The 15547-nt window shown below is 40.0% G+C and overlaps 1 protein-coding gene across 10 annotated transcripts in view; it reads left to right on the top strand.

The window, feature by feature from the left end:
* The window catches only part of Sntg1 (syntrophin gamma 1), a 741147-nt gene that overhangs the window by 163305 nt on the left and 562295 nt on the right, over positions 1-15547 (top strand). For 7 of the 10 annotated variants that reach the window (XM_028855148.2, XM_028855136.2, XM_028855145.2 and 4 more), the window contains one exon: positions 10515-10619. The exons of the other annotated variants lie outside the window; for them this stretch is intronic. The gene's annotated coding sequence lies outside the window, so the exon portion shown is untranslated. The remainder of the gene's footprint in view (positions 1-10514; positions 10620-15547) is intronic. 10 annotated transcript variants of the gene reach the window in all.

The raw sequence follows: 15547 nt of genomic DNA, 5'->3' as shown, positions 1-15547 counted from the left end.
TCCCTCGACCCTTACCCTTCATTACCTCCACTCAAGTCCAGTTTGCTCATGTAGATCTGAGTCATTTCTCTGTCATTGGGCAATCTCTGTGTCTTTCTCAGTGTCCTCTTTTCTAGGTGGCCTCCCTGGAGTTGTGAGTAGCAATCAGTCTAGTCATCTTTGTTTTACATCTAGTATCCTACTGTGAGTGAGTACATACCATGTTTGTCTTTCTGAGTCTGGGTTACCTCACTCAGGATGATTTTTTCTGGTTCCAGCCATGCAAACCTCATGATGTCATTGTTTTTCTCTGCTGAATAGTATTCCATTGTGTATATGTACCACATTTTATTTATCCATTCTTCAGTTGAAGGGCATCTAGGTTGTTTTCATGTTCTGGCTATTATAAACAATGTTGCTATGAACATAGCTGAGCATGTGCCCTTGTGGTATGATTGAGCATTCATTGGGTATATAGCCAAGAGTGATATAGCTAGGTCTTGGGGGAGACTGATTCCCAATTTTCTAAGAAAGCACCATAATGATTTTCAAAGTGATTGTACAAGCTTGCATTTCCACAAAGAGTGGAGGAGAGTTCTCCTTGCTCCACATCCTCTCCAGCATAAGATGTCTTCAGTGCTTTTGATCTTAGCCATTCTGATGGGTGTAAGGTCATTTTGATTTCCATTTCCCTGATGATTAGGGATGTTGAGCAATTCCTTAAATGTCTTTCAGCCATTTGAGCTTTCTCTGTTGAGAATACTCTGTTTAGCTCTATAGCCCATTTCTTAATTGGACTGTTGGGCATTTTGATGTCTAATTTCTTGAGCTCTTTATATATTCTGGATGTCAGCCCTCTGTCAGATGTGGGTTTGGTGAAGATCTTTTCCCATTCTGTAGGCTGTCACTTTGTCTTGTTGACCGTATCCTTTGCTCTACAAAAGCTTCTCAGTTTCAAGAGGTCCCATTGATTGACTGTAGGTCCATATTTTTAAAAGAAAATTGTAACTCAAATTTCCTAAAGGTCTTATAATAATTAACCTGATACCAGCTATTGGGTTAAATGTTGAAAGATCAGAGAGACAATGGAACAAGCCACTGCCATGCCTCTAGAAATCCTCAGCCTCAAAAGGTTTCAGTTCCTGTTTCCCCACACTTTATATACCTTTTTCTGTTAGCCATATCACTTCCTTCTTAGAGCTATGATTAAAGGCATATGTGCTTCCCAAGCAAAGGCATGGGATCTCAAGTGTTGGGATTAAAGGTTTGTGATTACCAAGTATTGGGATTAGAGGTGTGTGCTACCACTGCCTGGCTCATTTACTCTCCTTGTTTGAGTCAGTCTCCTGTAGTCCAGAAAGGCTTTGAATGTCTAAAGATGCAGATGGATCTCTGCCTTCTGAGTGCTAAGATTACAGGCATGTGCCACTACTGCCTGACATCTATGTTTAATCCAGTGTCTCTGATCTTCAGGAAGATTTTATTAGAGTATACAAATATCATCACAGAAAATATCACTAGAATCTAAACAAGCTGAATAAGAATATATAAATGTCAACATGACTCTAGTAAATTCCCTTAAAAACATTGGTTCCCTTGTATTTCCAATAAGTATTTTCCAAAGTCAGAATTCAAAAGTGCATCATTGCTCATGATATCAATAACATCATAAATAATTAAGATATTAACATTCAGTCTTAGCCACAGGTGAGCTTGCAGATTTGACAAACATCACCTAGGCCATGGCTTACACAAATATCTAGGTATCACCTCTGTTATAATTAGAGTAGCTATTGCTGTGATCAAACACCATGACCAAGAACAATTTGTTGGGGAATGGTTGATTTTATCTTGTAAATAATCTTGTAATTCATCATCCAGGTCAGTCAGGATAGAAACTCAGGCCTGGAGCCTAGAAGTAGGAACAGATACAGAGGCCATGGAAGAGTGCTGTTAAATGACTTGTTCTCCCAAACAGTTCAAGCTAATCAACTGTTTGGGAGGCCCCCAGGCAGTGGAGCTGGACCTGTCCTTGGGGCATGGGCTGGCTTTTGGGAGCCTGAGGCCTATGCTGGGGCACTTTGCTCAGCCTTGGTGTAGGGAGGAGGGGACTGGACCTGCCTGGCTGAGTCTACCAGGCTGGGCTGACTTCCCAGGGGAGACCTTGCCTTGGAGGAGGTGGGAATGGCAGGTGAACTGGGCGGGGCAGGGGGGGGGTTGGAAAAGGGAGGATGGGGAATTCGTGGCTTATATGTGAAATTAAGTTAATTATAAAATAAAAAAAATGACTTGTTCTTCCTGGCTTTTCAAGTCTGCATTACTAATCCAGGTGCCACATTGCCAAAGTGAGCTGGACCTTCCCACATTAATTTGCAAGAAAATGCACCATAGTTTTGCTCACAGACAAATCTGGTAGCAGTATTTACTCAATTGAAATTCCCCTTTTTCCCAATGACTCTGGCTTGTATCAAGTTGACATGAATGTAACCAGCAAGACCATTTTTTCACTAAGCACAACTCTTTTCAAGATGAATTGAAGCAGAATGGAGCATTAAAAAATTAGAAAAGAGCAAGAGTAAACAAACATATAGGTCACTGTCATTTATTGAATTTGACATGCTGAACAAAAATCATGTTTTCTTCAGCAGAATAAAGAGATTTAATAAAATAGAACTCAGGTATTCTGTCATTTTATAGGGCAGGTCAAAGGATGATCTTGGAAAAATGATATGCATTTAACATCGCTGACATTAAGTTCACATGTTATTTAGGATTGGATTGTATGTTGTATAAAGAAAAACAGTAAGACAAAAGAATGTATAAAGATTTTCAATGATATAAAATGACAAGTTTTTTTTTACAAAAAAAAAATCAAATTTAAGCTAAGATTGCTACCAAATAAATCATAGCAATGATTTTGTAGTTCCTTTCTTCTCGCAAAATAGTATGTGATGTATTCTATTTCAAGAGTTAGTTGGAGACCTGTGTGCCTGTACCATAGTTCATTATTTATGTGGCAAAGGCTTGTGACAGAGCAGAATAATCCACTTTTCTTCAGTGTTTCTGTATCCAACATTGTTCAGGAAATTATTACTTGAAGACTGAAAGAGACTTTATCTGATCAGCACCCTAGGACTTACCAAAGATTATAAATTACAGTATTGGATTACTTTTTGCAAACATGTGTTGTCCAGAAGAGAGTAAAGTAGAGTGGAAGGATAATCAACTTACAAAAGATAATTTGGAATGGTAAAACTGTCTGATTTGTAGATTCAGCTGTGACAGTCCAGCTGTTGATATCAGACACTCCCTAACCATTGTGTGTTGGGTAGCCCATATTTCTTCCCTAAAAATTGAAGAGAATCTGTTTGTGGTAACTCAGAGAAGTCAGGAGGAAGCCCTCCCACTTCAAATTCAGCTATCATTCTTTCCAAAAGGTTCAACAGTGTCAATGACTTCCGCATAAGCAGGTAAGCATTTTTATCTACAATTACAAATGGACAGCCATATCTAGTCAATGAGGATTTCTAAGCAGACACAATATTCATTTACCAGTTTCTGAACATTTCCCAAACCAGAAAAAAGGGAATCAGAAATAATGGCTCAGTGAAGAATATAAAGAATATAAAGCATGAAGGAACTGAATAGTGATCACTACTGAGGGTGGTTGTACTGGTGATCAGTTCAGTGTGGGAAGCCTCAAAGCATATTCTGCATTGTTTAAAGAATGCTCTTACATGAATTCACTGGGGTAATTTCTACACTTAAGGAATAAAATCTCCAGTGTAGTTACTTAAATATAAAAATTTTGAACTATCTCACACTCAGAATGTCAGGAATCATACCGCTGCCATCAATGACCAACATTATTCTCCAAGACTTGCTGTTTTCTTGTCTATTGAATTAAATTAGCATTTTGAAACAGGGTCACATGTTTTCCAAAAGTACAAGGTGGCTTTGAACTCTGTGTAGCTAAGGTAACTTTTGGACTCTAGAATGCCGAGATATCAGAAGTAGCCATCATTCCCAGGCAAACAAGAGCTTCCTCCTTGATGCAGAAAAATTATTTAATGCCCACACATATGGTTTCAGCTACACTTATAGATAATTGTCAGGTAATCTCAGATAAAGTCCTTTTCAAGTTTTAGTCTTTTATTATTTGGGTTCTTTGAACCCTCCTGCAGGCACACAAACCTAGTAGAGTGGCATTTAGGCTACTAAAACCTCCCTCACTACTGAGTAATGAGGCTTCCTGTCATTTAAACGTGGGATCTATAAACCATTTTTGGTTGTAATTGTCAAGTTCCAAAGAAACCTGGGATAAGTCTCACTCAGGACCTGTGACTCCTCCCAGCACTTCTTACCCTGTTACTTACCATAAACCTCTCCAACCTAGGTTATAAGCTTTACATCCCTTTTTCCAGCTTCTAATCCTATGTAACTGCCATTTAGACTACATGATCTCTTGGTTCTGCTCTTGGCTCCACTCCTACAACTCTCTTTATCCATTTGCCTTCTCTCTTCTCCTCCTCCTCCTCCTCCTCCTCCTTCCTCTTCTTCTCTCTCTCCCCCCCTCTCTCTCTCCCTCTTTCTCTCTCTTCTCTTCATCTCTCACTCTCACTTCTCCTTTCCTCTCAAGGCCCAGTACAGTCTTCTGGCCAGATTCGGTCTGGACCCTTCCACATGCATCTGACTGTTCTCTCCCGCATATCTACAATGAAAATCTTCTCTTCAACCATGCTTAGAAACAATTATGTCCTCAGCTTCACTTATCTGGTGGCAAAACCACTGGGTGGCATCTACAAGCTTCCTTCCAAGGGACTCAGCTTCTCAGAACCAAGATCCTTATTTGATTTTCTTAAAGTATGTCTGGGTCATTTATTTCTTCTGGCTTCTACCAACCACACATTTGACTTCTGATTATCTATAATTATATATTATGTCCACCTTGTCAGTTAGACACTTCTTCCTTCCACCTTCTCAAACCATCTGTTCCTGTTTCTCCTTGCCTACTCAGTTGTGTCCTCTCTCAGGCTTCTGGACTCTCCTATGCCCTCCAGGGCCCCACCACCTGGGCAAATCTCTGCTAAGACACTTGACTCCCTTCTCCTCCCTTTCATCTCAGCTTCTTCCTGTAGCTTCCTTGCCTTGCTCTAGGAGCCGCTGTCCCACAGCTTCTCTATTCTGTCATGACCTCTGTAGTAATTGAATCCTCCCTCTAGTGGGTTTCCTATTTGTGACTCTTGTCCCTCATGGCTACAATGTTCTTTGTCACTCAAATCTATCTGGGAGGTTATTGGAACCTCCCCTCTCATGGAGTTTGTTTTGTGACCCTTTCTCTTTTATTCCTCAGACTCAGAGACTTTATTAAAACCTCTATCTTATTGCAAATTGCTTGGCCTCAGTATAGCTCAATCAATGGCCATAAATTAGCATACTTGATTTTCAAATTCCCTCATGTGGTAACAACCTCTGCCACTAAACCAACAAACAAATTATCTCCAAGATCTTTTAGCTCCAAGATTTCTCTGCACTCTGTTCTCAAGAAATCTTTTAAGACTATTGAATAAAATGCTTTTTATCTCAGTAATTGTAAATTCATTGGGTATGGTTAAAGAATTTGTAAAATCTATAACAAAAATTAGCTTAAAACTTGTAACAAAAGGATGAAAATTAGCTATGTAATTCAACTCTTATTTAGAAAAATAGATCTACTATCGGGGACTAAGGGGGTCCAGCCCCTCGATAGTCCCCTCCCAGGGTCCGGGAAGAATCTACAACCAGCTGATAATTACTCTTTGATGAGAAGAAATGAATCTATATCCATGAAACTCCTTAGTTCATACCCTTTATTATTCTGTGATAATTCTCTCTCTACACAGCTTCTATTCTGCTCTCATGTTTAGCTCCTTCCTTGCCTGATTTCTCTATATTTGTCTGCTGTCCCCTCTAGGTTCTATCTTAATTCCTTCATCTAGTTCTGTCCCTTCTAGGTTCTCATCTATCTAGTTCTTTCCCCTATCAGCTCCTCTCCCGTCTCCTCCCTCATCTGGCTCTTCCTCATCTTCCATCTCGTTCCTCTTGTCCTCTCTTCTAGCCCTTCAATCTAGTTCTTCCCCATCTCAGTTTGTTCCTCTCAAGTTCTTACCCATCTAGTTCTTTCATTCTCTTTTCTCTTCTCTGTCCTCTTGTGCCCTGGGAGTCCTGGTATATATACACTTAACAAGCAGTATTCCCTTAGCAGTTCAAAACCAGGCTTCCAGGGGCAAATGGAGGAGTTATAAGAATCACATAGGGAGGCAATAACCATAAATTATCATTTGCAACCCTAAAAGGAAGTGACCAATGGGGAAATGAATTGACTAAAGGCTAAATTCAGGTAATATCTAAGAAGAGGGCTCTTATGTGTTCAACTATAATCTTAAACATGATTGGCATTTCCCTGATGATTAGGGATGTTGAACAATTCCTTAAATGTCTTTCAGCCATTTGAGTTTCCTCTGTTGAGAATTCTCTGTTTAGTTCTATAGCCCATTTCTTAATTGGACTTTTGGTCTTTTTGATGTCTAATTTCTTGAGTTCCTTATATATTCTGGATATCAGTCCTCTGCAAATCAAAACAACTCTGAGATACCACTTTATGCCTGTCAGAATGGCTAAGATCAAAAACACTGAGGACACTTTATGCTGGAGAGGATGTGGAACTCAGGGAACTCTCCTCCACTACTGGTGGGAATGCAAGCTTGTACAACCACTTTGAAAATCAATATGGCGCTTTCTTAGAAAATTGGGAATCAATCTCCCCCAAGATCCAGCTATACCACTCTTGGGCATATACCCAAGAAATGCTCAATCATACCACAAGAGCACTTGCTCAGCTATGTTTATATCAGCATTGTTTGTAATAGCCAAAACCTGGAAACAACCTAGATGCCCTTCAACTGAAGAATGGATAAATAAATTGTGGCACATGTACACAATGGAATACTACTCAGTAGAGAAAAACAATGACATCATGCGGTTTGCAGGCAAATGGATGGATCTAGAAAAAATCATCCTGAGTGAGGTAACCCAGACTCAGAAAGACAAATATGGTGTGTACTCACTCATAGGAGGATACTAGATGTGGAACAAGGATGACTGGACTGCTACTCACATCACCAGTGAGGCTACCTGGAAAACAGGACCCCAAGAAAGACACGGGGATCACCCAATGATGGAGAAATGGATGAGATCTACATGAACAGCCTGGACATGAGTGGGAGCAATAAACGGAGAGGGTCGAGGGAAAGAGAGTGGGAGATCCTAGCTGGATCAAGAACAGAGAGCGAGAACAAGGAATAGGAGACCATGGTAAATGAAGACCACATGAGAAAAGGAAGAAACAAAGTGCCAAAGAGGCCCACAGAAATCCACAAAGATACCCCCACAAAAGACTGCTGGCATTGGCTGAGAGATAGCCGGAACTGACCTACTCTGGTGATGGGATGGCCAAACACCCTAATAGTTGTGCCAGAAACCCCATCAAGGACTGAGGAATCTGGATGCAGACATCCATAGCTAGGCCCCTGGGTGGAGCTCTGGGAGTCTAATTAGTGAGAAAGAGGAGGGTTTATATGAGCGAGAATTGTTGAAACCAAGGTTGGATAAAGCACAGGGACAAATAGCCAAAAGAATGGAAACACATGAACTATGAACCAAAGGCTGAGGGGCCCCCAAGTGGATCAGGCCCTCTGAATAGGTGAGACAATTGATTGACTTGATCTGTTTGGGAGGCATCTAGGCAGTGGTACCAGGTCCTGGACTTGCTGCATGAGATAGCTGTTTGAAACCTGGGACTTATACAGGGATGCTTGGCTCAATCTGGGAGGAGGGGACTGGACCTGCCTGGACTGAGTCTATCAGGTCGATCTCAGTCCTCAGGGGTGGCCTTGATCTGGAGGTGGTGGGAATGGGGGGTGTGCTGGGGGAAGGGGAGGGGACCAGGAAGGGGGAGAACAAGGGAATCTGTGGCTGTTATGTAGAACTGAATAGTATTGTAAAAATAAAATAAAAAAAAAAAGAAAAAAAAAAAGAAGTAACATTACAGAAACTGAAAAAAAAAGTGATTGGTAGAAAGTGTTAAGAATCTGTAAGTTTCTAGGTCAATGGGAGAAAATAAAACTGTATTCTTTTTTTCCTGTGGCTCCTATCTGTCCAAGCTATCTGCCATTTTTCTGCAGGGTGGGGAAAGGTATGCTCAGTCGCTTGGCAACCTGTGTACAGCTAGATGCCTCTGGTGATAGTTAAAGAGAGATCTGGAACTAGAGGTAAGGTTTGGGAAAGGAGGAAGTAAGGCTTAATTGGCACATCTGCCAGGCCTTCTCAAACAGGTAGCCTGGATGCTTAAGTCTGTTCTTAGAGAGTACAGAGGTATCTCTGATAAAGTACTTTCCTCCATCTGGGACCTGGACCTGGCCGGATGCTGCTAATGATAATTACAAGGAGGCTTGAACTGGAGTTCTGGCTGAGCGTAGTTGTTAGCGCAGAAGGTTATCTAAATATTCCTAGAAGTGGTTAGGTAAGGAGTTAGTGGTCCATAAAGTTAGTAAGGCTGTAAGAAAGGAGGGTCCAAGCTGAATTGTGTAAAGCTATTACTTAACGTCCACCTGACCTAGGTGGTGTCTCCTTGTGGAATTTACCTTACATCAGGAGACTTGCATGTGGACTGTTATTACTGCTAGTCCTTGAAGTAGCCAAGGGAGATATCTGATTCCAGAGAAAGCCTTTCCTAAGGCAGTTCTCCAAATACCTGGAATGCGTATGTCCAGAGAGTGATCAGTCCACGCTGTTAGCCCTTCTTAGGGAAAAGTCAATTTGGAAAGCTATGAAGGCACACATGATTTTCATAACAGAATACAGCTGGTATATAACAAGCCAAGTAACACCAAAAGCTCCTTGGGATTTGGCTTCCTCTGCAGGAATTCCCTGATTACTCCAGGTAGTGACTTTGCCATAACTGTTGTGCCCAGATCATAACCCCCAGAGAGACCACCAAGGACAAGCATACCAGAATGCAAAAGCAAGGTTTATCTGCTACAAGTCATGACAGTGAACTCAACTCAAGCCATCTCAAGTGAGGCAGAGAAGAGTTACTCTTTCTTGGGGAAGTTAGTTTTTATAGACAAAACCCATAAAATTCCTTAGAGGGGAGGGGGTTAGTATGGGTCCATCCTTGATTGGTCCAGTTTTTCCCAGGCCTGGACCTTACTTATTCTAGCTTATCTGTTTGCCCTGTCAGGAGTTTTACAACTCCTCTCCGGGTCTGGTCATGTTATCTCCGGAGAGGGGCATCTAGTGGTTAATTGGTTACCATCAGACATCCTGACTCTGTTCTTTTGTTCCTGGGGCTGGCGCCATCATTTCTGGGGACTTGAAACTGGCCTGGGTCTATCTATATTGAGATATCTTTGTCTAAGGCCCCCTTTTTGAGACAATAGAGTGAGGGTCTTGTTGTGCCTAGATCACAATCTCAAAGCTGCCACTGGAGACTTTAGGTACAGAATGCAAAAGTAAGGTGTTTTCTAAGTTTACAAGCCTCCAGGGAGGCTCTTCCAAATCTCTCACAGCAGGGAGGTTGGAAGGACCGCTCCCCTTTCTTTGTGAGGCTAGTTCTTAAAGGCACAGACCATATAATTTATTTTAACCTGCCTCCCTTTTTAGTCTTTTGGTCGAATATCCTGACTGTGTTTTCCAAAGTCCCTGTAGCAGATACAGCCACCTGGGGAAAAGGGGTCTAAGTTCTTATCTACACTTAGGAATCCTGGTTTAAGCTTCTCTTTGTCTGTAGGGGATAGAGTGGGGGGTTTTACTGAGATATCACAATAACCAGCTGAGTTCTTATGATATTCCCGTGGCCCACAGCAAACTACTTACTGTTTATGTAACTTGAATTCAACTCTATTTAGAAAAATAGTTGTTTTTAAAATAGCAAACATGTGGCTTGCATCCATCTTGCCCAAAGATCTCATCAGAATGGAGGCAACCATGTGGCTGGCAACTATCTTTAGTAAGGTTAGAGAGCACTGTAACTTCACCGCCATCTTGAGTAAGATGATCACATGGTATAAACCAACTAAGGCAATAATCATAAAATTTCTTAGTCCTACTGAGCCTACTGAGTCCTATTGAGTCCTACTGAGTCCTTCTGAGCCTATTGAGTGAATTTATCACTGCAGCTCCTTTTAGACTAAGGAGACAGCAGCAGGTCTCAAATATTTTGAATTTTTATATGATGGAAAATTTGATAACTTCCTAACTTTATAAATGTCTGCTCAGATTAACAAAAACTGACTTAAAGGTTTATATCTAACTACTTTTTTTTCTTTGCTAACTTCTAATGTCAGGCTTCTGGAGAATTTCAGGTTATCAAAACATATATTTGAATAAGACATATTTCACGAATAAGTTTTATATTTCTAAAGGCATACTCAGCTTAATAGTAACTGACTTTCAGATATATGTCTCGCCTTTTTGTGTTTTCTAATTTTGTTAAGCTTTAGGTACTGGGATAAACTGAATCACAGAAGAGAAGAACAAAAACAACAACAATGAAAAAGCCCCTGATTTTCCACAATGGAATCCTCTGAAAGGATCAAAAAGTAAGATTTTCAGTCTCTATGTGAACTGTATTTATGGTCATATAAAGTTCTGTGTCTCTATTCATTACTTAAAATTGATTTTAATGCTAAAGGATCTTCAACTAAATCTTCAATGCAAATTTTAAGGCTCAAATGAAACAAATATTCAATTGTAAAATCATAATTTTGTAGAAGGTACTAACTCTCTGTAAATAATGACAAGCTTTATCTAGCCTCCTGCTGCTTCAAAGGTTAAGCCTAAAGAAAGTAATTTTGTAGCCATAGGCTTTTCTTTGTCCCACCCCATCCCAAGACTGCTTGTAAATAATCACTCATATGCTTAATATTAATTACAAACTGTTTGGCCTATTGCTCAGGCATTACTATTAACCCATTTTTATTAATCTATATATTGCCACATGGTTGTGGCATTACTAGACTGCTGGCATCTTGTTCTTTGGGCAGCTGGATGATGTCTGCCCTGCCTCTACCCTTCTTCTCCCTGTATCTCTGCTTGGATTTCATGCCTGGCTCTTATCCTGCCTTTTCATAGGACAAAGCAGCTTTATTCATTAACCAATGGAAGCAACATATATGCACAGCATACAAAAAGACATCCCACATCATAACTTAAGTAAAATTTGTTTGGAATAAGGATCTTCGGAGATCTGCTGAATATGGTATTTAAAATATTGAAAACAAAAGCTCCCTATGATAGACATTCCAGCTATTTCTTTAAATAAATGTTTTTATTTCATAATTAATTTAATTTTACATATCAGCAACAGATTCCCCTGTCCTCCCTCCTCCCATCCCCAGTTCTTCTCCCCCATTCCTACCTCCTCCAAGGCAAGGTCTTCCCTAGGGACTCAGCCTAGCCTGATAGATTGAGTTGAGGGAGGTCTAGTCCCTTCCTCCCTGCACCAAGGCTGAGCAAAGTGACTCAGCATAGACCCTAGGTTTCAAAAAGCCAGCTCATGCACCAAGGACAGATGGGGTATCTCACTTATCCAGAGGGCCTGGTCCAGTTCCATGGGGGCTCCTCAGCTATTGGTTCACAGTTCATGTGTTTCCACTGGTTTGGCTATTTGTCCCTGTGCTTTTTCCAATCATGGTCTTGATATCTCTTGCTCATATAATCCCTCCTCTTTCTTGCTGGTTGGACTCCTGGAGCTCCACCTGGGGTTTGGCCATGTATCTCTGCATCTGCTTCCATCAGTCACTGGATGAGAATCCTATCATGACAGGGTGTTTGGCCATCCAATCACCAGACTAGATCAGCTCAGGCATGCTCTTGACCACTATAGTGGTCTATAGTGGTGGTATCTTTGTGGATTTCTGGGGACCCCTCTAATGGGGACCCCTCTAGCACTCTGCTTCTTCCTATTCCCATGGGGTCTTCATTTATCATGGTATCTCTTTCCTTGTTCTCCCACTCTGTTCTTGATCCAGCTGGGACCTTCTGTTCCCCTAAGCTCTCTTTCCCCATATCATTGCCCTCCATTACCCCCCCTCAGTTTGCTCATGTAGATCTCATCCATTTCTCTGTCACTGGGTGATCCCTGTGTCTTTCTTAGGGTCCTCTTTACTAGGTACCCTCCCTGGAGTTGTGAGTTGCAGTCTGGTTATCCTTTGCTTTACATTTAGTATCCATATGCATGAATACATACCATGTGTTCTCAACATCCTTAATCACCAGGGAAATGCAAATCAAAACAACTCTGAGATACCATGTTACACCCATCAGAATGTCTGAGATCAAAAACACTGAAGACTGCTTATGCTGGAGAGGATGTGGAGCAAGGGGAACATTTCTATGCTGTTGGTGGGAATGCAAACTTGTACAGCCACTTTGGAAATCAATATGGCACTTTCTCAGAAAATTGGAATCAACTTCCCTTAAGACCCAGCTATACCACTCTTGGGCATATACCCAACGAATGCTCAATCATACCATAAGGACACATGCTCAACTATGTACATAGAAGCATTATTTGTAATAGTCAGAACCTAGAAACAACCTAGATGCCCTTCAGCTGAAGAATGGATAAATAAAATGTGGTACGTATACATAATGGAGTACTACTCAGCAGAGCAAAACAATGACATCATGAGGTTTGCATGACTGGAACTAGAAAATATCATCCTGAGTGAGGTAACACAGACTCAGAAAGACATTCCAGCTATTAACAGTGACACTAAAGTCTCCAAGAAAGTTAATGGGCCATGCATAACTCTAACTGTATTGTAGTTTCATTAACCACTGGGGGGAAAAAAAACTGCCCCATGTCTTGCCCACTGCCAGGCCCCCAGAAAAAAAAATGGGTACTTCTGTGTTGACTGCCATAATCTGCCTGGCCAAGGAGAGTCAATTCCCCAAGTTATCCTCCACAGAAAAATCTCTAAGAACTTCTGGGTTGGGTTAGCCAAAGACCTACACTGTCCTGTATAGCAGCTGAATATGTAATGTTATCTTGTGTGACATCAAAGACATACCACCACTATCCCTGATAAAGTCATTAAGACCACTGGATCCTAGAGTATTTGTCCAGTTTACAATAAGTCTTTGTCATTTTAGTTGATACCAAAGCCATTTGAATTATACTTCCTGCTATAATTTATCCTTCCCATATCTCTGACAATATTTTCTGCTAACTAGCTTTATGATAAGAGCAGCAAAAAAAAAAAAGTCCTCCAGCAAGGCTGCAGCTGCCAAGTTAACTCATTTTATATATAAAATCAGGAATCACAGTTTACTTTCCTGGTAGACTCTGAAAGAGATAAACTCACAGAAGAGTTTGCAGTATAACTTTTTACAACTCTTTTATTTGAAGGTACTTACTTTACAATGAAGGTTTTCAGTAATAAATCACTTGTTCTTCATGGTAAATGATTGGAAAGAAAACAAATGAAGTTTATGAAACTTCTGACTGTCTAAGGAAGTACTTTAAGGTATATAAATACAAGTTGTAAAGGAAGTGATTTAAGGTTTGTGAAAACTGAAAAATGTTTCAAAATTTTCCCTCTCTGTGCTATTGTTAGATTAATACTTCAAAATTCAAAGTTTTAATATTAATCAGCAAAGTTCTGCTAAGTTATAAATATGATAAGCTAATCCTAATAATGTACTGACTCCTATTATAGTTTACAAGCTCAACATTTTGAATTTCCTATATTGTCTTCTAAGTATAGACTTAAATGCTTCTCATTGTCCTAAAGACATCTCTGTCCAATCTATATATCCAGTCCTCTAGACAGAGAAAAAGAGCATTAATGCTTTTAACCCAGAATAAATTTTTGTGTCTCCAAGCTTTTATTATGACCCAAAGGTTTGAATATACTGCTTTTTCTTCAATGTGAATTTCAGTACAAATTAAAGACAATGGTAATGCCAAAATATGTAAAATCTTTATTTCTTTTGTGAACTTTACAAAAATCCTGTAACCTTCAGGGAGTTATGAGACTTGGATACACCTGGAATATGTCAAAATGACTCAAGATACTTACTCCTCTCAACCAACAGTATTAACCTAATCCAATACTGCCTGTCTCTGATGGTGGGCTCCTGCTTTTCCTGATCTTGAACCTCCTTCCCTCCCCCACCTACCAGAACCATGGGTCTAAATATTTCATGTGTACACAAGAAAAATTATACTCTAAGCAACTTAACTATATATCTTCTCTCCCTAGTCTTCATCTTTTCTAGCTGAATTCCAATCAATTGAAGACTGCAAACTACCCCAAATAAGCCTGCCCTGGGGGCTTTTGATGGGATTTCTGACCAGCCTAAAGCTCTGTATCCCAGTCTGCAACAAAGCAGCTAGCCCAAGATGATCCTTCAGAACCTGTGAAGTGAACAAAACATGTGTCCCCGAGTCTGCACTTCTCTCTTACTTTGACCAATATTTTAACCTTCTTGGCCCCAGTTAGAGTAGGAAATCATTACAAAACATATTATGTCACCTTTTATTATAAAAAGACTGGAATATCAGGTCCCAAGAAACAAAAAAACATATTTAATAATTATTCAAACCAATTTTCCTTGAAGATTTAGTTTACATTACTCAAAAATGAAGTCTTAAAAGTGTAAGTTTGGCCACTGTGCAGAGTTCCTTAACATCTAAAAAAAAACAGGGCTTTTATCTGAAATTTCAGATAGACAATATCAAGCTTTTAAGAGAAGTATTTGTCTCAAACAAATATTTTTGTTTATATAGAATTCAAACATAACTGGTCAGGTAAACTATCATCTATCTATCTATCTGTCTGTCTGTCTGTCTGTCTATCTAGCTATCATCTATCATCTATCATCTATCTATCTATCTATCTATCTATCATCTATCTATCTTCATCATCATCATCTGTCACCTTCATCATTTATCATCCATCTGTGTAACACATTGGGTCCAGTTACTATTGCTCTTATTTACATGTGTTCAGTACTGACCACTGAGGATTGGAATCTCATCCTTGACAAATAAAATAATCAAATCAATAAGCAAAAACTCACTCTTTCAGTAGCCAATGACTGTCTGTAACTCTTCATCTAGGAGTGAAAGCTTGGTTAAATTTTTATTTATTCATGTTGCCATGTCCAGCTGGTATAGTGTTTGCAGGTCTAAACAGTCAGTCATGTTGCTGAGAGTTCAAAGGAACAATATCCCTGTCCTTCCCAGGAGATACTACATCACAGAATTTATTATGTTTTTAAGCCTACTACAACTTTCCTAGCTCCTTTTCCACAATTGTCCCAAGCCATAGATATAAAGGGATAGTCCTGGCTATCCTATTTGGGGATGGACAACTAACAGTCTTTTATTTCCTACATTTTGTCCAACTATTGACCCAATAACTTAGTCTGCTATAAAAAGAAGTCTTCTGGTGAGATGAGAAAGTGGCAGATATCCTTGAGTATAAGGATAAGTATTTAGAGGGTATTTGGAATCTAT

Source organism: Peromyscus leucopus, chromosome 2, assembly GCF_004664715.2.
Source record: "Peromyscus leucopus breed LL Stock chromosome 2, UCI_PerLeu_2.1, whole genome shotgun sequence".
In the NCBI taxonomy this organism is placed as follows: Eukaryota; Metazoa; Chordata; class Mammalia; order Rodentia; family Cricetidae; genus Peromyscus; species Peromyscus leucopus.
This window is presented reverse-complemented; position numbering and strand designations above follow the sequence as displayed.